At 48.6% G+C, this 22,547-nt stretch overlaps 1 protein-coding gene across 3 annotated transcripts in view; it reads right to left on the reverse strand.

Annotated features, from left to right (window-relative positions):
• The window catches only part of fgfr3 (fibroblast growth factor receptor 3), a 346,406-nt gene that overhangs the window by 183,332 nt on the left and 140,527 nt on the right, over positions 1-22,547 (reverse strand). Inside the window, exon 1 of one of the 3 annotated variants that reach the window (XM_085975423.1) lies at positions 2,661-2,770. The exons of the other annotated variants lie outside the window; for them this stretch is intronic. The gene's annotated coding sequence lies outside the window, so the exon portion shown is untranslated. Of the gene's footprint in view, positions 1-2,660; positions 2,771-22,547 lie in introns of those variants that run through there. 3 annotated transcript variants of the gene reach the window in all.

Genomic DNA, 22,547 nt, shown 5'->3' on the forward strand with positions numbered 1-22,547 from the left:
GCGCATGTAGGTTGTGTGTGTTTCCATTAGCTGATGTTGTGTATAATGTGACCACGTGGCCAGCCTCTCCCCGCGGGGAGCGTGGAATGAGATTCACTTCTCCCCTTCCATCAAAATCCAATCATACCCTGCCAGGCAACAGAATCAAAGTTTAACGCACAACAGGGAAAAAAAGTACAGCTAATCAAACACGTCTCGGCATTGATGGTGCGACTATTATCACAGAGGCTTGGAATTGACTGCTGGCCATATCGGCAGACGAATGCTTAGCACACTCAACTATTTTAGCCCAGGTTTCCACCCATTTATTTTAAATAGATTAACTCCTCTGCCACAACAGAGGACTGTTATACGAATGCGTTAAGTGTCGTCTGCAAGCACTCATTTCCAGGCCTGTGATGTTTTGGCAGAACAACCTGCACTTTAAAAAAAAAGAATGTAAGTATTGTTTCACCTCAGGCACGGTTTAAGTCAGAAACTGTCACAAATAACTTTCCCAAAAGTGGTTTGTATTTCAAAAGCAAAAAAACTGCTAACACGTTGGCTGACTATATTGATTTAAACTGTTCTGGGTAGGGGACTTATCAGAGCCGACAGATTTAATCTTCTGTTTACTATCCTTTTGAGGTAGCTCACTGGATGGTCTGTGCCATGTTAACTAAAGTTCTTGAGCTGCTCCCAACAGTCTCACCTCTTATTTGACTGACAGGAGAAACTTCTTTACCCAGAGAGTGGTGAGAATGTGGGGAGTAGCTGAGGCGAATAGAATAGATGCATTTAAGGGGATGCTAGATAAGCAAATGAGGGAGAAAGGATTGGAAGGATATGCTGATGGAGTGAGATGAAGTAAGGGTGGGAGGAGGCTCGTGCGGAGCAGAAACACTGGCACGCCATCCACCACCTTAAACATTCACTCCCTCCACCACCAGCGTACTGTGGCTGCAGTATGTACCATCTACAAGATGCACAGTAGCAACTCGCCAAGGCTTCTTCAGCAGCACCTCCCAAACCCACGACCTCTTCCACTTAGAAGGACAAGGGCAGCAGGCGAATGGAACACCACCACCTCCAAGTTTCTCTCCAAGTCACACACCATCCTGACTTGGAAGTATATCACTGATCCTTCATCGTCGCTGGGTCAAAATCCTGGACCTCCCTCCATAATAGCACTGTGGGAGTACCTTCACCACACGGACGGCCGCGGTTCAAGGCGGCGGCTCACCACCACCTTCTCCAGGGCAACTAGGGATGGGCAATAAATGCTGGCCTTGCCAGCGACACCCACATCCCATGAACGAATAATAAAAAGATGTGTTGGGCCGAATGGCCTGATTTGGTGCTGTAAATTCGATGTGGTTCTATGTAATGGCAGAAGCAGATTTCAGAGAAGAGAAGTGAACTTTGATCAGGTGTTAAGGACCAGTGAGCTCAGACCCGCGTTCCACTCTATTAAACCCGCATCTCTCTCTGCCTCATAAAATGGATCAGCTTTAGAGCAGAATCTGAGTCACACATAATTATCTCAGGTTGAGGATTCGGGGAAACAATCGAATGAGTGCATTCTTTATAGTTTCTCCGGTGTCGAATTCACTCAATTGTTTAATATTTTAAAAATTCTAATCCAACATTACCACTTCCAAGAGGTCAAATTCACTTCTCATAATTAGCGTGTCTCTGTTTTAACCGATTTTATTTCTTTGGCGAGGATCACACGGCTGGCCTAGTTACCAAAATATATCAGAGCTTTACATTTTCGATCCTGCCCATAGGCTGTACTGTTGCCAGAGTTCAATGCAATGGTGAATTTGTGTCTCTTATTTTTTTTTTAAGTGAACTGAAAAGATTTTTTTTTTTTTTTTTTAAAAAGCTCTAGTTTCATTTACCTTTCTGATTATATATTGACTTCACAATCCTCAGGTTAAGCCCTTTGCAGGTCAATAATACAATAGCACATCACTTTAACTCCTCCGTTGCTATGGCAACACCGCTATACCATGACAGCCCAGGGTTTAGTTGAATGATGACATGCTTTCATTTTGCGTTTTATTTTGTCAACATGATCCTACACCATGGTGAGATATTATACAACGCAAGTGTAATAAATACTCGTAAAAAAATGATTATAAACGGGCATCAAGCTGCAAAGGAAACTGTATTCTGAGGGGTAGAAGTTTGTTCAGTAACTTGCTGAAAAATGCGGTTTACACACTTTCTCTCTCACTCACTCCCACACACACGCATGCAGGCACTGACACATACAGGTTCACTCACACACAAATACACACTCACCCTCACACACACTCATTCTCTCAAGCATACACAAATAAATTGCAGATCTGTAAGCAACCTTACCCATACTCTCAGTAGAGTGAGAGATTTTAAAAGAGGAATTTACCATTTTAAAAACAGAAGAAAAGCACCCCATTGCTATACACTGATGGTACTGAAGGCTGCCTCTGCCACTCTCCCATCAAAATATCACTTCCTTTTTTTTAACATGTCAAAATAAACCGTTCTCAAATATACTGTTCTCATCCAATGTTACCAGCAGGCAAAATGCCCCAAGCTTCTACTGCTCCTTAAGTGTTTGAACAAAAAAAAGATTTCAGAAAACAGATGATTTAAAAAAAAGTTAGGGATTGGGTTTCACGGAATCCTACCTCACTTCCAGCACTGTGTGGTCTGAAGTTGATTCAAACGTGCTAATCCTCCGCAGAATTCAGCAGTCAAGTGATAGTAACCCGACTCTGGCAATTAAAGCTTCTCTCTCTCCCTCCCTCCTCTCACCCAGCTCTCTCTGACAGAACAGCTTCTCAGCGTGACATCACTGCTCGGTTCTCCCCTCTCCGCACAGCAAACTTTCCTCCAATCAGTCACCTACTGTGAGAGCTGCTGCTGCAGTGTGTGAGATCACACCAGCGTGGGCAGGGATTCTGTACTCGGAGCAAGCTGCAGTTCGCACGTTATGCAACGGGGCTGGGATGAGGGAGAAGCTGTCTTTTTGCATTCCATTTACCCTCTGGTGGAATGTGCAGAGAACCTGTTGCCTATCCCGTCCTGGCCTTCAACGCACACCAGTTCTTTTTCTTTGATTCATTTTAAATTGGAAGACGGTATCATTGCATTTTCCCCTGTCTTTGTACTTGACAAGGAGGGAATCGTTGTCATTAGCACATTGACTTGTCACAGATATACCAGAATGAGCTGGCAGTGTTTATGGTAATGAAAGCAGCTAATGGCGCTTTCATGGCACTGAGCTCAAGGCTTCTAAAATGAAAAATTAGTCTTATTTACAAATAATAATGAAAGATTCTCTTCACCTGTGAGTTTATCATGTGTGTGGCCCTATCCCTATTCTGATTTTTCTTTTGTTATTTCTGCGTCTGTAGAACACTATTATTTCTTCTCATATTCCTTGATAATTTAATTTTGTAGATTCTCTTTGCCTTTCTAATTGTTTTTTTTACTTCTTTCCTAACCTTTTTGTGTTCCCTTTTGTCATCCTCCTTTGCTGTCTATGTACTTAGTGTATGCCTTTATCTTTAGTTTCAATTTGGCCCTTATTTCTTCATTCATCCTTGGTATGTCATTACTGGCTAGTTTGTTTTTGCTTTTTAGTGGGATGTATTTCTCCTGGACGCTACTGATCCCCATTTTAAATGTTTCCCGCTGCTGTTCTATTTCTATGTTTGTCAGTAAATTTTTCCAGTTTGTTTTCCCTAGTTCCGTTCTTCCCCTTAAAATCGTTGTTTTTCCCCCAATTTATTTACTTTCACCTTTTGAACATTCCCGATTTTAATCGCTCCACCATTGCCGGTTGTGCCATCAGCTGCCTAGGTCCTAAGCTCTGGAATTCCCTCCCTAAATCGCTGGGCCTCTCCACTTCTCTTTCCTCCTTTAAGACGCTCCTTAAAACCTATCTCTTCTACAAAGCTTATGGTCATTTGCCCTAACATCTCCTTATATGGCTCGGTGTCACATTTTTTTTGATGGCACTCCTGTGAAGCGCCCTGGGACGTTTTACTACGTTAAAGGCGCTATATAAATACAAGTTGTTGTTGTACAGTCAGATATCGGCTGCTGCAGGTTCCAACTCATCTAAAATGGTTTTATTTTTCTTCCTTTTTCTGCCAGTTTTCCCCCTTCCTTCTCCCAGGATGTGCTGACTCCTTGCCTGGCTACGGTGACACAGCTTCTCTCTACACCTTCACACCTTTGATTGCTGTGATTATCTCTCTGCCGAGGTGGGATAAATGGCAGTTGGAAACATTACCTGTAAACATCTGACATTATTCTCTGACTATATAAGCTGTGTCTTTATGCATTTCTCCACTTCACCTGATGAAGGAGCAGCGCTCCGAAAGCTTGTGATTTCAAATAAAGCTGTTGGACTATAACCTGGTGTTGTGTGACTTCTTACATCTATATTGTAGGGTGACCAATCGGAACCTGCCCCGCCGCACAGCCCCGCCCACTTTATTGACCGACCGCTGGGCAGCTCGGGGTCACGTGGCTCCTTATTTGAACCCGCACACATGCGGGGGACGAGTTTCCTGAACCTGGGACTCTTCTGGAGACACTGTTTGCCCGGGGGACACAATCCCTCATCCGGGGAATGTCCCTAGAAAATGGGGTAAGTATGGTCTCCCTACTCTACTGCCACACCCAAGTGACTGTTCCTTGTCTGGCCCTCAGCACTCGGTGTTGGCAGGCTGTTCAGCTGTAAGAGGCACCACAGCCTTGGCCGATTCTCTCCTCAATCGACGTTCGTGCGCTCGGCTCTTTCAGCAGTGGACACTGGACATTGATCAGGAGAGAAAAACTGGCTGATATTCCACCCCATGACCCCAGGTGCTGAGGTCAATGGTAACATGCAGTTGTTGCTCTAGCTGAGATGAGGTAAATCAGCACAGATCAGCAATTGAACCTGAACACCCATGAGATTATAACCATTTCACCAATGAGAATCAGTCGCACCCACATCACTGAGGCCATCCAGTAGCCTCAACTGGGCACTTGGATTCCTGTAAATAATCATAATATCTACATTGATATTGTACCTTACTTCAAAATGTCTCAGAAAGATTGGCACAGTGAATTACTTTGAAGAGAGAAAGAGTTTGCATTTATATAGTGCCTGCCACATCCTCATCATGGCACAAAGTGCTTCACTGCCAATGAATTAACCCGTCCCTTCTCTTTTCAGATGCTGATGGACCTGCCTTGGCTCAGTGGTAGAACTCTTGCCTTTAAGTTAGAAGGTTGTGGTTTCAAGCCACAGCAACAACAACAACAACTTGCATTTAGTTAGTGCCTTTAATGCAGTAGAATGGTCCAAGGCACTTCACAGGAATGAAGTCAAGTACAATTTGCCACCGAGCCACATAAGGAGAGATTAGGACAGGTGACCAAAGGTTTGGTCAAAGAGGTAGGTTTTAAGGAGCGTCTTAAAGGAGGCGAGAGAGTTAGCAAGGTGGAGAGGTTTAGGGAGGGAATTCCAGAGATTAGGGCCCAGGCCACTGAAAGCACGGCCGCCAATGATGCAAAGAAGAAAATCTGGAATGCGCAAGAGGCCAAAATTGGAGGAACGCAGAGATCTTGGAGGGTTGTAGGGCTGGTGGAGGTTAAAGAGATAGGGAGGGACAAGGCCATGGAGAAATTTGAAAATAAGGATGAGTATTTTAAAATCAAGACATTGCCAGATCGGGAGCCAATGTAGGTCAGAGAGCACAAGGGTAAGGGGTGGATAGGACTTGGTGGGAGCTAGGATACGGGCAGCAGAGTTTTGGTTGAGCTCAAGTTTACGGAGGGGTTAAGGTGGGAGGTTTGCCAGGAGAGCATTGCAGTAGTCACTTCAGAGACTTGGGCACATAATCCAAGATGACACTTCAGTGCGGTACTGAGCGAGGGCTGCATTGTCAAAGGTGCTGTTTTTTTGTTAAGGTATTAAACTGCGGTTCCCTCTGCCCTCTAAGGTGGATGCTACCACAGCAACAACTTGTATATATATATATATATATATATAGCACCTTTAATGTAGAAAAACTGTTCCAAAGAACTTCACAAGAGCATAATCAAACAGAAACCGACACCAAGCTAAAGGAGATATTAGGAGGAGTGACTAAAAACTTGGTCAAACAAATGCGTTTTAAGGTAGTCATAAAAAGAGGAGAGGGAGGTGGAGAGGCGGAGGGTTAGGGCTGGAATTCCAGTGCTTAGGGCCTAGATGGCTGAAGACATGGCCGCCAATGGTGGGGCAAAGAAAATGAGGACGCACAAAATAGCAGAGTTGGAGGAACACAAAGCTCTTGGAGGGTTATAGGGCTGGAGGAGGTTACAGAGGTAGTGAGGGGTGAGGCCATGGAGGAATTTAAACACAAGGTTGAGGCATTAGAAGACCAGGAGCCAATGTAAGCCAACAGGCACATGGGTGAGCAGGACATAGGGCGGGAGAGCATATGGGCAGCAGAGTTTTGGATGAGCTAAAGTTTATAGAGGATGGAGGATGGGAGGCCGGTTGGGAGACCGACACGTCAATACTACTTCCTTGGCTGTGAAGCACTTTGGGAGGTCCTGAGGTCATAAGAGATGCTATATAAATGCAAGTTCTCTCTTTTGTCTGGTAAAGCTGCATCTAAATTGGCATCAGACTTGTAAATATGTAGGGCCTCCACTTTTGCTTTGCTTTATAGGCACTTGTGGGTTATGAAAGCTCTAAAATTCTCAGCACCTCCTAACTTCATATTTTTGTGTGAATTTAGAGCCTTTGTGCTTCAACCTCTCAAGAAATCTTTAAAGAGCCTTAAAGTTTTATTTTGCTGTTGTCAGGTAGCTTAATATGTGCTATTTGAGAAGTGAATTTGCCTCAGTCTCCTGTGTGTTATATCTGAATAAACACTCAAATTGGTAGTATTAACTAACTGCTTCTTTTATTTCCAGACCCTCTAGAATATTCTCATCAAAGGATAACAAAAGTAATACAAGAGAAGTGTAATTACTACAATGTGCTTACTCCCATTAGGGGACCATCTCGCGATCAGTTAACAATATGCAAATACCCTTCATATCATCATGCAACTGGTCACAATTTTATTATTCTTCTTGAAAATATGTTGTCTTTCACCCTACCCACATCCTCACTGTGTGGCAATCAAAACTCATAGCTCAGTGGTAGCACATCTCACCCTTCAAATCATTAAGGTTGTGGGTTCAAGTCCCACTCCAGCGAGACTTGAATATAAAATATTAAGCTGACACTTCAGTGCAGTACTGAGGGAGGTGTCACATTTTGGATGAAGCCCCGTCTGTCCTCTTAGATAGACATAAAAGATCCCATGGCCATAAGAACAAGGGAGATATCCCGGTGTCCTGCCCAATATTTTTCCTTCAGCCAGCATCATTAAAACAGATTATCTGATCATTATCGCAATGCTGTTTGCTGTACACAAATTGGCTGACGTGTTCCCTATATGACAGCAGTGACTATGCTTCAAAAGTACCTAATTGGCAGTAAACCTCTTGCGGTTGTGAAAGGCGCTCTATAAATGCAAGATTTTTCTTCTATAATCTAAAGGTTGTTTTTTTCCCCAAAATAATCTTTTCTCCAACCTACATCTGTCCCTCCCCGAGATCTAAACATGTACACTTTTCAAAAAATTCTCTCAGGAAAATGGCATCGCCATTTCAGCAAAGAATTTTGACAGATGAATTGTCATCGTTTGACAGCTCTGTGAAGCTGTCAAACACTGGCATTCTCTGTAGTTTGATGAGTTCTTGTACTCAAGACCTCATCAAAACTCTTTCTTTTGCAGAATAGAGATGGTTGCTGCATTGGAGAATGCAACAGCCATCTATCATCTCTGCCGCGGAGGTGCGAGACTCTCCGCATACCCACCGATTGACGCCTGCAGGAAGAAACAAAGGTAAGTACACTTTTTCTAACACTTTGCACTTACCTCAGATACTCACCTCTCCACACTTGCACCCATCACTCACCTCCACTGCACACTTTAGGACCCCTCCGACCCCCACAGACCCACTACTCGCCTCGGTGACCCTGGCGGGTTTCGGAGCCTTCGGGAAACCAGCACTTCAGGGCTCAAAATGGGGATAATCCTATTTTCTGCCTGTTAACTACCTGTTAACAGGCAGTTACATAGAAACATAGAAGATAGGAGTAGGCCATTCGGCCCTTCGAGCCTGCTCCGCTATTCAATGAGATCATGGCTGATCATTCAAATTCAGTACCCTGTCCCTGCCTTCTCCCCATATCCCTTGATCCCTTTAGCCTTAAGAAATATATCCAACTCTTTCTTGAATATACTTAATGAACTGGCCTCCACCGCCCTCTGTGGCAGAGAATTCCACAGGTTCACCACTCTCTGGGTGAAGAAATTCCTCCTCATTTCAGTCTTAGATGGCTTACCCCTTATCCTTAGACTATGACCCCTGGTTCTGGACTCCCTGGCCATCAGAAACATCCTTCCTGCATCTAGTCTGTCCAGGCCTGACAGAATTTTATAGGTTTCGATGAGATCCCCTCTCAATCTTCTAAACTCCAGTGAGTATAAGCCCAATCGACACAATCTCTCCTCATACGTCATTCCTGCCATCCCAGGTATCAGCCTGGTGAATCTTCGCTGCACTCCTTCCATGGCAAGAACGTCCTTCCTCAGGTAAGGCGACCAAAACTGCGCACAATACTCAAGGTGTGGTCTCACCAAGGCCCTGTACAACTGCAGCAAGATATCCTTGTTCTTGTACTCGAACCCTCTTGCTACAAAGGCCAACATACCATTTGCCTTCTTAACCGCCTGCTGCACCTGCATGCTTACCTTCAGCGACTGGTGTACAAGAACACCCAGGTCTCTTTGCACTTCCCCTTCTCCCAATCTATTGCCATTCAAATAATAATCTGCCTTCCTGTTTTTGCCACCAAAGTGGATAACCTCACATTTATCCACATTATAGTGCATTTGCCATGTTTCTGCCCAATCACCCAACCTGTCCAAATCGTGGAGTTTCACGACATCCTCCTCACAGCATACCCTCCCACCCAGCTTTGTGTCGTCTGCAAATTTGGAGATATTACATCCAATTGCCTCGTCCAGATCATTAATATATATTGTGAACAGCTGGGGTCCTAGGACCGATCCTTGCGGTACCCCACTAGTCACTGCCTGCCACTCGGAAAACGACCCGTTTATTCCAACTCTTTGTGGGAAGTGGATGTAATCCCTTCCCGCCTCCAAGGAGACGGGACCCAGCGCAGGACGGCCAAAAATAATTTTCATGAAAGCTATAGATATTATAGAGGTAAAAAATTAAGCAGTGTATAAACCGCTATCCAATTTTGCAGGGTCTTGTTCCTTTTGCGGTGAATTTAACCCTGTGTTAGTTTGAAAACCAAGAACTGTTGCAACACACACCAACAATAAAACCAAATAACAATACATTCAAAACTAGCTCGTGATCCCATCTGTCTCTATCCTGGTCCCCATGGGAGACCCGACCAAATGAAGGGGAGTGTGGAGGGGTATTTAATAGGTCGAGGATATACTGCTTTTAACTATTTCACATACACAATTTTTATTTTTAAGTAGCTTCAGGAAGGATAACAGTGACTCAATATTACCAATACAAACTGAGTTCTGATGAAATGTCACACCCAAACAGTAGCCTGTCTTCTTCCCTTTTAGATGTTGATCAGCAGGCTGTGCATTTTAAGTATTTTCTGTTTTAAAAATCTTTACACGCACGAGGTTAGAAAGTCAATTGCCGATATTAGTGAATGACTACTTAATGTCTTTGTATTACAATCCTTTCTCTACTTAAGGTCAGGATGCAGAAATGTTATTCATAGAATCATAGAAATTTACAGCACAGAAGGAGGCCATTCGACCCATCGTGTCCATGCCGGCCGACAAAGAGCTTTCCAGCCCAATCCCACTTTCCAGCTCTTGGTCCGTAGCCTTGTAGGTTACGGCACTTCAAGTGCATATCCAAGTACTGTTTAAATGTGATGAGGATTTCTGCCTCTACCACCTTCTCGGGCAGTGAGTTCCAGACCCCCCCCACCCTCTGGGTGAAAAAAGTTCTCATAGAGTCATAGGGGGAGAAATTCGGTATCGCCCCATTTGCGGCGCAATTATCAGCCGGGCGCAAAGATTAGCGCCTGGCGCTAATTATCGCCTCCGACTGCAAACTTGGCTTTTATCGCCCCTGGAGGTGATTGGAGCGCTAAATCAGGCGCTTCACATCTGTCTTAAGGCGCAAAGGCCAAGGAGCGAGGCGCTAACTCACAGCGGTGGCGAAGCTCATGTGATGTCAGTCAGCAATGGAACACAGACACACTGGCGCTGGCCAGTTCTTAAAGGGGAGTTCTGATGAATGGTCATCGACCTGAAACGTTAACTCTGTTTCTCTCTTCACAGATGCTGCTTGACCTGCTGAGTTTCTCCAGCATTTTCTGTTTTTATCTTAAAGGGGAGGGTTTACCTTGGTCTCCATCTACATCCTGTTCATTGCAGCCTTGAGTCTTGGCCTGGAGAGACCTGTACATCAAATCTGTTGGAAAGAACAATGGAGAGACCCAGGGAAAGAGCTCAGAGTGCAGCCCCCACAGTCTCTTCTAAATCGATACAAGGAAGGGCAAATCAAAATGAACCTGCAAAGTGCTGCTCAGCATGCAAAACTCCTTCACACAGCATTGAGTCTCTCCAGAAGTCTCTCTCTCTCTCTCTCTCAGAATGCGTGGTGCAAAAATGTCACCAACAAAAAAAGGCAAGAAGCGGTTGCCTTTAAATAGCGCTCCCCCAGTCCCTTCCCGACTGCAAAACGCTCCCCTCAACCCGTCGTTGCTAGCGGCAGGCGTTAAGGCAGGGGGCGCCACTCAATTTCCAGTCCGGGGTGCTACCGAGGCATTGCACACTCGACTGACGTCATGATCTGCTGGCGCAGGAGATCGTGGCGGTAGTGTTTAGCGCCGCCACAAAATGTCCGGTCAATTTCGCGAGAGGCGCAGATATTGCCGTGCCCGGGCGCTAGTTGGTTTGCGCCCCACTTAACGCCCTCTTAAGGCGCTAACGGGTGGCGCTACCAACTGAATTTTTCCCCCATAGAGTTATACAGCACAGAAAGAGGCCCTTCGGCCCATTGTGTCCATGCCGGCCATCAAGCCCTGTCTATTCTAATCCCATTTTCCAGGACTTGGTCCGTAGCCTTGTATGCTATGGCGTTTCAAATGATCATCTAAATGCTTCTTGAATGTTATGAGTGACATGAATCAGTCATTCGTGAAAAAAAGACTTATGAAATAATACTGAGCGGCCTGCGGGTGGCGCTGTCCAGTGAGAGTATAAATACTCCGGCACAGGCCCAGCTTGCGCAGGACATTCTTAACAGGAACTAGTGAAGGACACAACTAGACCTCCATGTTGTAAAACAGTTGATTAAAGCTTTGTTTAATGCTTAGACCAAGTGCCTAGTAGTTTTCTTATGTCAATGAGGGTTCCTGCCTCTACCACCCTTTCAGGCAGTGAGTTCCAGATTCCAACCACCCTCTGGATGAAAAAGTTTTTCCTCAAATCCCCTCTAATCCTTCTACCAATTACTTTAAATCTATGCCCTCTGGTTATTGGCCTCTCTGCTAAGGGAAATAGGTCCTTCCTATCCACTCTATCTAGGCCCCTCATAATTTTATACACCTCAATCAAGTCTCCCCTCAGCCTCCTCTGTTCCAAAGAAAACAACCTCAGCCTATCCAATCTTTCCTCATAGCTAAAAATCTCCAGTCCTGGCAACATCCTCGTAAATCTCCAGTGCACCCCGTCTAGTGCAATCACATCCTTCCTGTAATGTGGTGATCAGAACTGCACGCAGTACTCTAGCTGTGGCATAACTAGTGTTTTATACAGTTCACGCATAACCTCCCTGCTCTTGTATTCCATATAAGACTCTTATACTCCATGCCTGTTCTTTGTTCTCATCAGTGAGCACTGGCTCTTCACTTAAACTTAGCTTCCAAATTCCCAGACCTCTCTGCCGTCAAGACTACGCTTCTCCACTGGACGAGTGATCTAGTGAATAGTGGAGCGCAAGTGAAGCTCGGGGCCAGGGATCGCGAGAATATCGGTGCTAATTTGATCCTGTGAGAGACATCATCATTCATGTCCGAGGTCGGGACCCAGGAGTGAGGATGAGACGAGCAGCGAGGTCGGGGCCCAGGGAAGGTGCAGCATGGGCCAACAGCGAGGTCGGGAGGACCACAATGCATCCTACAAAACCCAGGCAGAGAGGACCTGCGGGAAGGAGGGAGGAGGACAGTAGCATTATGTGTGTCTGTGTGTGTGTGTGTGCTAGGCCGTTGTAGCAGAGCCTGGTCTCCAATCATCTTGGATCCCCTTGCCATTGGACCAAGACCTTGCTCTGTCAAGCCCGTGTGGCAGCTGGTGTGCAACGGCCACCCCACGTTAAAAGAATTCACGCACAGGCATCTTCCACCCTTTAAAATGAAGTTCGGGACCTGGAACATCAGGACCCTCATGGAAAACCCCAACAGTGACAGACCGGAATGCCATACTGCTATCGTTGCCCGGGAGCTCAGACGTTTCGACATTGACATCGCCGCCCTAAGTGAGACCCAGCGGGCAGGGGAAGGCCAGCTCAAGGAGCAAGGCGGTGGTTACACCTTCTTCTGGAAAGGCAAACCTGAAGAAGAACGCCGCCTCCATGGGGTAGGCTTCGCCATAAAAAATGAACTAGTTGGGTGTCTCAGAGACTCTCCTAGCATTATAAACGAGCGCCTCATGACTCTTCGGCTCACCCTAGCCTGGAACCAGTGCGCTATGGTCATCAGTGCGTACGCCCCAACATTGGAAGCCATAGACGAGACCAAAGAGGAATTCTGCTCCAGCCTCGAACAATCCCTATCCCAAGTCCCAACGGGCGACAAGCTGATCCTCCTTGGCGACTTTAATGCCAGAGTTGGAAAGGACACAGACCTCTGGGGAGGTGTGATCGGCAGAGAGGGGGTAGAGAAAGCCAATTCCAACAGTACCCTCCTGTCGAAATGCTTAGAACATGGCCTTGTCATAACCAGCACCTTGTTCCATCAAAGATACAGGTGTGATGAAATATTCCATTCATCACTGCCTGTGACTGTGGTCGGTTTCAGTGTCATTTCCCTTCCCCCAGTCCTCATTGTATTGTTTATTGGAATGTGCTGGAATGTGCTGTGTGTGTAGGGCTCCGCCCATACCTGGCCCCTTTTGTAAGCTAGCTCAGTCTGGCCTCAGTCTCCAGAAGGAAGATACCTCTCTCTCTTACGTGTTACTTTCTAAGTTAATAAAAGCCTTGTTTTGTTTCGCTAACATCGAGTCTCGGAATTATTGAGGCACATCAATTTTATTAACTTATTTTTCAACACTATGGATCAACTCCTGAAACCCGAACGTTTGGATTTGGATCAACATGCTCCGGACGCATCAGCACGCTTCGGACACTGGTTTGAGTGTATGGAATTCTTCCTGGACAATTCCGCAGCCGTCAAAGACGCTACGGACGCTGCGAGGATGAGACTCGGAATTCTGCGGAATTGGGTAAGCCACCGGGTTTACCCCCTCATCCAAGACGCCGATACGTACCTGGCCGCCTGCGACATCTTAAAGGCGCATTACCAGCAGCCTACGAATTAGGTGTATGCTAGGCATCTGCTCACTACTCGCGCACAGCGACCTGGGGAATCGGTGGAGGAGTTCCTAAGCACCCTGAAAATGCTTGGCAAAGACTGCAAGTGCCGAGATGTAAAAGCCGCAGTGTACACTGACGAGCTTGTTCGCGATGCCTTTATCACAGGCCTCAGCTCCACTTACATCCGGCAAAGGCTGCTGGAAAAAACGGGGTTGGACCTGAAACAGGCTGCGGACACCGCGCGATCCCTGGATGTGGCCCAGAGAAACTCGGACGCCTACTCTTCAGCCCGCGCCGTCCACGCCGCCACGTGTGCACCGAGGGCGCCGCCATCTTGGAAGGCATCTTCCCCGCCCGGCAGCCCGACACCGGCGGGGCCCCGCTCTCCCCCCAGAAGCCCTACGACAGCCGCGATGCGTCAGGGACCCAACTGCTACTTCTGCGGGCAGCCAAAACACACCAGAAACCTGTGCCCGGTGAAAGGCACCACCTGCTTTAAGTGCGGTAAGAAGGGGCACTTCGGGAAGGTGTGCAGAGGGAACCCCGCCGGAAAACCAACCGCCGGAAAACCCGCCACCGCCGCGTGTGCGCCGTGGGAGCGGCCATCTTGGACGCCATCTTGCCCGGCCTCGTGGGGTCTGCCATCTTATGAGCAGACAGCGTGGACGCCATCTTGTATCGATCAGGGCCCTACAGTGGCATCGGTCACAGTGGACCAGACCAGGCCGCATCCGCTATCCAAATCAATGGTGGACATCGAGGTAAACGGGTGCCGGGTTAAATGCTTAATTGACAGTGGAAGCACGGAGAGTTTTATCCACCCTGAACTGGCACAGCAACTCTCCCTAAAGGTGGTCCCTGCTCAGGGTACCATCTCTATGGCTGATAAAATCCAGACATCGACCATTCTGGGTTACTGCACGGTACAATTGGGCGTTAACGGAACTGTATATGATAATTTTAAAGTATTAATCATGAAGAACCTATGTGCGAGCGTGATCTTGGGCCTGGATTTCCAGTGCAACCACCAAAGCATCACGCTCAAGTACGGTGGGTCCCAGCCGCCCCTCACAGTGTGCGTTCTGGCTACCCTGAAGGTAAAGCCGCCTTCGCTATTCGCGAACCTTACCCCTAACTGCCGGCCAATAGCGACCAAAAGCAGGAGGTACAGCTGGGAGGACAGGCGGTTTATCGCGACCGAGGTAGACAGGCTCCTGAAAGAGCGCATTATTGAACGCAGCAACAGCCCGTGGCGCGCCCAAGTGGTAGTGGTAAGGGGTAGCGAGAAGAAACGGATGGTGATCGACTATAGTCAAACGGTCAACAGGTACACCCAACTAGATGCCTACCCGCTACCCCGCATATCAGAAATGGTGAACCAAATCGCCCAATACCGGGTGTTCTCCACCATCGACCTCAAGTCAGCGTACCACCAGCTCCCTATCAGACCAGAGGACCGCCCGTACACCGCCTTCGAGGCAAACGGACGCCTCTACCAATTCCTCAGAGTCCCCTTTGGGGTGACGAATGGGGTCTCGGTTTTTCAGAGGGAGATGGACCGCATGGTCGATGACCACCACTTGCAGGCAACCTTCCCCTACCTCGACAACGTCACCATCTGCGGCCACAATCAGCAGGATCACGACTCGAACCTCGAGAGGTTCCTGGAAACTGCACAAAAACTCAACCTCACCTACAACGAGGACAAGTGCGTTTTCAACACCACGCGCCTCTGCATACTAGGCAGCGTGGTGGAGAATGGGGAAATCGGACCAGACCCCGACCGATTGCGCCCCCTACGGGAGCTGCCCCTGCCCAACACTCCCAAAGCCCTGAAAAGGTGCCTGGGGTTATTTTCTTATTATTCCCAATGGGTCCCCAACTACTCCGACAAAGCCCGCCCCCTCTTGAAAGCATCCTCTTTTCCGCTCTCTGCTGAGGCCCACGCCGCCTTCAAAAGCATTAAGCAGGATATTGAGCGGGCCACGCTACAGGCAGTGGACGAGAACACTCCATTTCAAGTGGAAAGTGATGCGTCTGACTTCGCCTTGGCGGCCACCCTCAACCAGGCGGGGCGGCCCGTAGCTTTCTTCTCGCGGACCCTCCAAGGGCCCGAGATCAGACACTCCTCCGTGGAAAAGGAGGCCCAAGCCATCGTGGAGGCAGTGCGCCACTGGCACCACTACCTAGCCGGCAAACGCTTCACCCTACTTACCGACCAGCGGTCGGTAGCGTTTATGTTCAATAATAAACAGAGGGGGAAGATTAAAAATGATAAGATTCTTAGGTGGCGGATCGAGCTCTCCACCTTCGAGTACGACATCATTTACCGGCCAGGGGCCCTTAACGAATCCCCTGACGCCCTCTCACGAGGGATGTGTGCCAGCGCCACCGGGGATCGGCTACAGACCCTCCACAACGACCTCTGCCACCCAGGGGTCACGCGGCTGTTCCACTTCATAAAGTCCCGTAACTTACCCTACTCGATTGAGGAAGTTCGGTCTCTGACCAGGAACTGCCGCACTTGCGCTGAGTGCAAGCCTCGGTTCTACCGCCCAGATAGAGCCCACTTAATCAAAGCTACACGGCCCTTTGAGCGGCTCAGCTTAGATTTCAAGGGCCCCCTCCCGTCCGTCGACCGCAATGTTTACTTCCTGAACATTGTGGATGAATACTCCCGGTTCCCATTCGCCTTCCCCTGCCCAGACATGACCAGCGCCACGGTCATTAAATGCCTCAACAGCCTGTTCTGCCTGTTCGGTATGCCGAGCTACATCCATACGGATAGGGGGGCGTCCTTCATGAGTGAAGAGCTACGCCAGTACATGCTGTCCAAGGGGATCGCCACGAGCCGTACCACCAGCTACAACCCCCGGGGTAACGGCCAAGTGGAGCGAGAGAACGGGACAGTATGGAAAGCAGTCACTCTAGCTCTAAGGACCAAGGGCCTCCCTATCCCCCGCTGGCAGGAAGTCCTCTCGGATGTGCTCCATTCGATACGGTCGCTATTGTGTACGGCCACTAATGCCACGCCTCATGAACGAATGTTTGTCTTTCCCCGGAAATCCACCTCAGGCGTATCCATGCCGTCATGGCTCTCCACCCCAGGTCCGGTACTCGTGCGAAGGCATGTGAGGGGCCACAAGACGGACCCTCTCGTGGAGCCAGTACACCTACTCCACGCCAACCCCCAATACGCATATGTCCGGCACGCCGACGGAAGGGAGGACACCGTGTCCATAAAAGACGTCGCCCCAGCCGGCATCGACAACAACCACGGCAATAGCAGCAACAACGATCACAGCAACTCTTACCCACCCACTACTCTTTCATCACCCCCGGAAGAACATCGACCAACGGCACCCCCACCAACTACCCCTTCAACAACCCTGGCAGCACCCCCGGCAGAGACCCAGGAGACTACCGGGGACACCCAGCCAACACCCGCGGCACCACAACAGCCACGTCGGTCGCAGAGGACTATCAAACCCCCGAACAGACTAAATCTATAGAAGGGGTGAATGTGATGAAATATTCCATTCATCACTGCCTGTGACTGTGGTCGGTTTCAGTGTCATTTCCCTTCCCCCAGTCCTCATTGTATTGTTTATTGGAATGTGCTGGAATGTGCTGTGTGTGTAGGGCTCCGCCCATACCTGGCCCCTTTTGTAAGCTAGCTCAGTCTGGCCTCAGTCTCCAGAAGGAAGATACCTCTCTCTCTTACATAGATACATAGATACATAGAAGATAGGAGCAGGAGTAGGCCATTCGGCCCTTCGTGCCTGCTCCGCCATTCGATGAGATCATGGCTGATCCTTTAATTCAGTATCCCGTCCCCGCCTTCTCTCCGTAACCCTTAACCCCTTTTGCCCGTAGAAATATATCTAATTCCCTCTTAAATATATTTAATGAGCTGGCGTACACTGCCCTCTGTGGCAATGAGTTCCACAGGTTCACCACTCTCTGAGTGAAGAAATTCCCCCTCATCTCTGTCCTAAATGGTTTAGCCCTTATCCTTAAATTATGTCCTCTAGTTCTGTTCTCACCCGCCAAGGGAAACATTCCTTCTGCATCCAGTCTGTCTAGACCTGTCAGAATTTTATACACTTCTATGAGGTCCCCTCTCAATCTTCTAAACTCCAGTGTGTACATCCCTAAACTACATAGTCTCTCCTCATAGGTCATTCCCGCCATTCCTGGTATCAGCCTGGTGAATCGCCGCTGCACCCCCTCCATGGCAAGAACATCCTTCCTCAGATGAGGCGACCAAAACTGTACACAGTACTCGAGGTGTGGTCTCACCAGTGCCCTGTACAGCTGCAGCAAGGTATCCCTGTTCCTGTATTCTAACCCTTTTGCTATGAAGGCCAGCATACCGTTTGCCTTCTTGACCGCCTGTTGCACCTGCATGCTCGCCTTCAGTGACTGGTGTACAAGAACACCCAGGTCTCTCTGTACTTCCCCCTCTCCCAATCTATTGCCATTTAAATAATAATTTGCCCTCCCGTTCCTGCACCCAAGGTGGATAACTTCGCACTTGTCCACATTATAGTGCATCTGCCATTTATCCGCCCAATCGCCCAGTCTGTCCAAATCGCTCTGGAGCTTCCTGGTCTCTTCCGTGTTACTTTCTAAGTTAATAAAAGCCTTGTTTTGTTTCGCTAACATCGAGTCTCGGAATTATTGAGGCACATCAACAGGTACAAGACTTCATGGCAGTACCCTCACTCCAAGCCCTGGCATCTGCTGAACTACGTCATCGTCCAAGCGAAGGACCGTAAGGACGTCCGCATCACCCGCGCCATGACAGGAGCTGACGACTGCTGGACAGACCACCGTCTAATCCGCTCTGTCATCTCCATCAATGTAGCCCCAAAACAGCGGCAACAACAGAAACAATGCTGCAGGAAAATCAACGCTGAAGCACTCAAAGACCCCGCTAAGAAAGCCCTATTCAGCCTGCGCCTCACAAACAACCTGACGACTCCCAGTGATGCAGAGACACAAAGGGCTGGATTTTCATTGAGGAGTCGGGTAGGAGGCGGGACTACAACTTTCGGGGTCCCGCCTCCATCGAGTTCTAGCCAACCCACGTGATTTTGACTTGATTGACCTTGTTGAGCCTGCCCAGCGGGCTCAGCAGGCCAATTAAGGGCCACCCGGCAACAGGTGATGTCACAGATTGACATTTCATCTGTCAAGACCTTTTGACAGATGAAATATCAGCGTTTGACAGCTCTTTGAAGCTGTCAAACACTGACAATCTGTACTCTAAGTTAATTCCTTCCTCTCAGGATGATTTAGAGATCTCTCCAGAACAGAAAGCTGAATGCTGCAGATTTTGACAGCTGGTGGCCATTCTGCTTTCTGTGCCGGTGAGATGAGGGACTCCCGAGACCTGAAGGAAGGAAGGCTGTAAAGGTAAGGAAAGGTTAGTAGAACTTCTTTAAACACTTTACCCAGACCAAACATACTTACCTCTGCACTCATGCACCAATCACTCACCTGAACACCGGACATCTCGACCCCTCCAAGCCCTTCAGCCCGACAGCCTCGCTAACTTGTCATGGTTTGGAGCCATCGGGAAGCCCACATTTCAACAATAAAAATAGGGATTAGGCTAAAAACTGCCTGTTAACTACCTGTTAACAGGCAGTTAATTGGCACTAATCCCTTTCCTGCCTCAGGGAGGCGGGTCCCAGTGCGGGTCAGGTATCCGCCTCCTTTGAAACTGGCATGGGGTCGGAACCCCCAATTTCGGGATTTTAAACCCCCATAGGCCTCCAATCCTGACTCCACAGCCCAATGAAAATCCAACCCAGAGTGTCCACAGCATCTGGTCTGCACTCAAGGCCTCCATAATCAGCACCTGTGAAGAGACGCTCGGTCACTCAACCAGGAAACACCAAGACTGGTTCGACGAGAACAACCAGGAGATCCAGGAGCTAATAAGTCACAAGTGCAAGGCATTCCTGATCTAGAAACAGCAACAGAACTCGAGAGCAAGAAAGCAGCTCTACAGACGCCTGAAGGCCGAGGTCCAACAAAAAAGCCGCGACCTAAAGAACAGATGGTGGGTGGAGAAAGCACAGGAGATCCAGCAGCTAGCCGACAACCATGACGTGTGTGGATTCTTTATCGCAGTCAAGACCATCTACGGCCCAAGCACCCAAGGCCCTTCCCCACTGCGAGCCAAGAATGGAGAGGTACTCATCAAGAACAGAGAGGCAGTCAGTGTCCACTGGAAGGAGCACTTTGACGATCTCCTTAACCGAGACTCTGTCTTCAACGCGAATGTCCACAACTCCATCGCACAGCATGCTACCCGCCACCATCTCAGCTCAACCCCAGCCCGGCATGAGGTTGAAAAGGCCATCCGACAACTGAAGAACAACAAGGCCTCAGGAGCCGATGGAATCCCTGCCGAGGAACTAAAGCATGGCGGAGAAGCACTACTGGCACGAATTCATGAACTCATTTCTCTTATCTGGAAGGAGGAGAGCATGCCAGGGGATCTCAGAGACGCCGTAATTGTGACCATCTTCAAGAAAGGTGACAAGTCCGATTGTGGTAATTACAGAGGAGTTTCCCTGCTGTCTGCCACAGGGAAAGTCATCGCAAGAATCCTCCTCAATCGCCTTCTCCCAGTGGCCGAAGAGCTCCTCCCAGAGTCGCAATGCGGATTCCGCCCACTAAGGGGCACAATGGACATGATCTTCACCGCGTGTCAACTACAAGAGAAATGCAGGGAACAGCACCAACCGCTGTACATGGCCTTCTTTGATCTCACAAAGACCTTCGACACTGTCAACCGTGAGGGATTATGGAGTGTCCTCCTCAAATTCGGCTGCCCTCAAAAGTTTGTCACCATCCTCCACCTGCTTCATGACGACATGCAAGCCATGATCCTGACCAATGGTTCCACCACAGGCCCAATTCACGTATGGACCGGGGTCAAGCAAGGCTGTGTCATCGCACCAACGCTCTTCTCAATCTTCCTTGCTGCAATGCTCCATCTCACCCTCAGTAAGCTCCCCACTGGAGTGGAGCTAATTTACAGAACAAACGGGAAACTGTTCAACCTCCATCGCCTCCAGTCCAGGCCGTTCCATCCTCTGTCGTCAAATTACAGTATGCAGAAGACGCTTGTGTCTGCGCACACTTGGAGGTCAAACTCCAATCCATCGTCAACACCTTCACCGAAGCATGGGCCTTACCCTAAACATCCGTAATACAAAGGTCCTCTACCAACCTGCCCCCACCACACAGTACTGCCCCCCGATTATCAAAATCCATGACAAGGCCTTGGACAACGTGGACCATTTCCATACCTCGGGAGCCTACTGTCAACAAGGGCAGACGTCGACGACGAAGTCCTGCACCGCCTTCAGTGTGCCAGTGCAGTCTTTGGTCGCCTGAGGAAGAGAGTGTTTGAAGACCAGGACCTCAAACCTGGCACTAAGCTCATGGTCTACAGAGCAGCAGTGATACCCGCTCTGCTGTATGCCTCAGAGACATGGACCATGTACAGCAGGCATTCAAAGCACTGGAGAGGTACCACCAATGCTGCCTCCGCAAGATCCTGCAAATCGAATGGCAGGATAGGCGCACCAACGTCAGTGTTCTCGCTCAGGCCAACATCCCCAGCACTGAAGCTTTGACCACGCTCGATCAGCTCCGATGGATGGGTCACATTGTCTGCATGCCCGATACGAGACTCCCAAAACAAGCGCTCTACTCGGAGCTCCGACACGACAAGAGAGCCCCAGGTGGGCAGAGGAAACGCTTCAAGGACACCCTCAAAGCCTCCTTGAAAAAGTGCAACATCCCCACCGACAACTGGGAATCCCTGGCCCAAGACCGCACAAAGTGGAGGAGAAGCATCCAGGAAGGCGCCAAACACCTCGAGTCTCTTCGCCGGGAGCAAGTGGAAGCCAAGCGCAAGCAGCACAAGGAGCGCACGTCAACCCAAGCACCCCACCCACCCACCCCTTCAACCACCATCTGCCCCACCTGTGACAGAGACTGTAGGTCCCGCATTGGACTCATCAGTCACCTGAGAACTCATTTTTAGTGTGGAAGCAAGTCATCCTCGGTTCCGTGGGACTGCCTAAGAAGGGAAGAGAAGAAGAAGATATTCTATGCCTAGGTTAACAAAGGCAAGTATCCCGTATGCCTTCTTAACCACCTTATCCACCTGTTCTGCTACCTTCAGGGATCTGTGGACATGCACTCCAAGGTCCCTCTGTTCCTCTGCACTTCTCAGTGTCCTACCATTTATTGTGTATTCCCTTCCCTAGTTAGCCCTCCCCAAATGCATTACCTCACACTTCTCTGAATTGTTCTGCCCACCTGATCAGTCCATTGCTATCTTCCTGCAGTCTACAGCTTTCTTCCTCATTATAAACCACATGGCCAATTTTTGTGTTGAAGTTAAGTAAGATAAAGTAGGATAGTGTTGCACATTCACCGAGTCCAGATGGGATGTATCCTAGTTGCTGAGGAAAGTAAGGGTAGAAATTGTGGAGGTGCTGGCCACAATCTTCCAATCCTCATTAGATACAGGGGTGGTGTCAGAGGACTGGAAGACTGCAAATGATCAAAAAAGGGGAGGAGGATAAACCTGGCAATTACAGGCCAGTCAGTTTAACATCGGTGGTGGGGAAGCTTTTAGAAAAAATAATCTGGGAGAAAATTAACAGCCACTTGGACAAGCGTGGACTAATAAAGGAGAGCCAGCACGGATTTGTTATGGGCAAATCGCCTTTGACTAACTTGATTGAGTTTTTTGATGAGGTAACAGAGAGGGTGGATGAGGGTAGTGCAGTTGATGTTGTGTCTATGGACTTTCAAAAGGT

The sequence above is a fragment of the Somniosus microcephalus genome, chromosome 2 (genome assembly GCF_052327205.1).
Source record: "Somniosus microcephalus isolate GS21.2 chromosome 2, FLI_Smic_1.0, whole genome shotgun sequence".
Taxonomy (NCBI): Eukaryota; Metazoa; Chordata; class Chondrichthyes; order Squaliformes; family Somniosidae; genus Somniosus; species Somniosus microcephalus.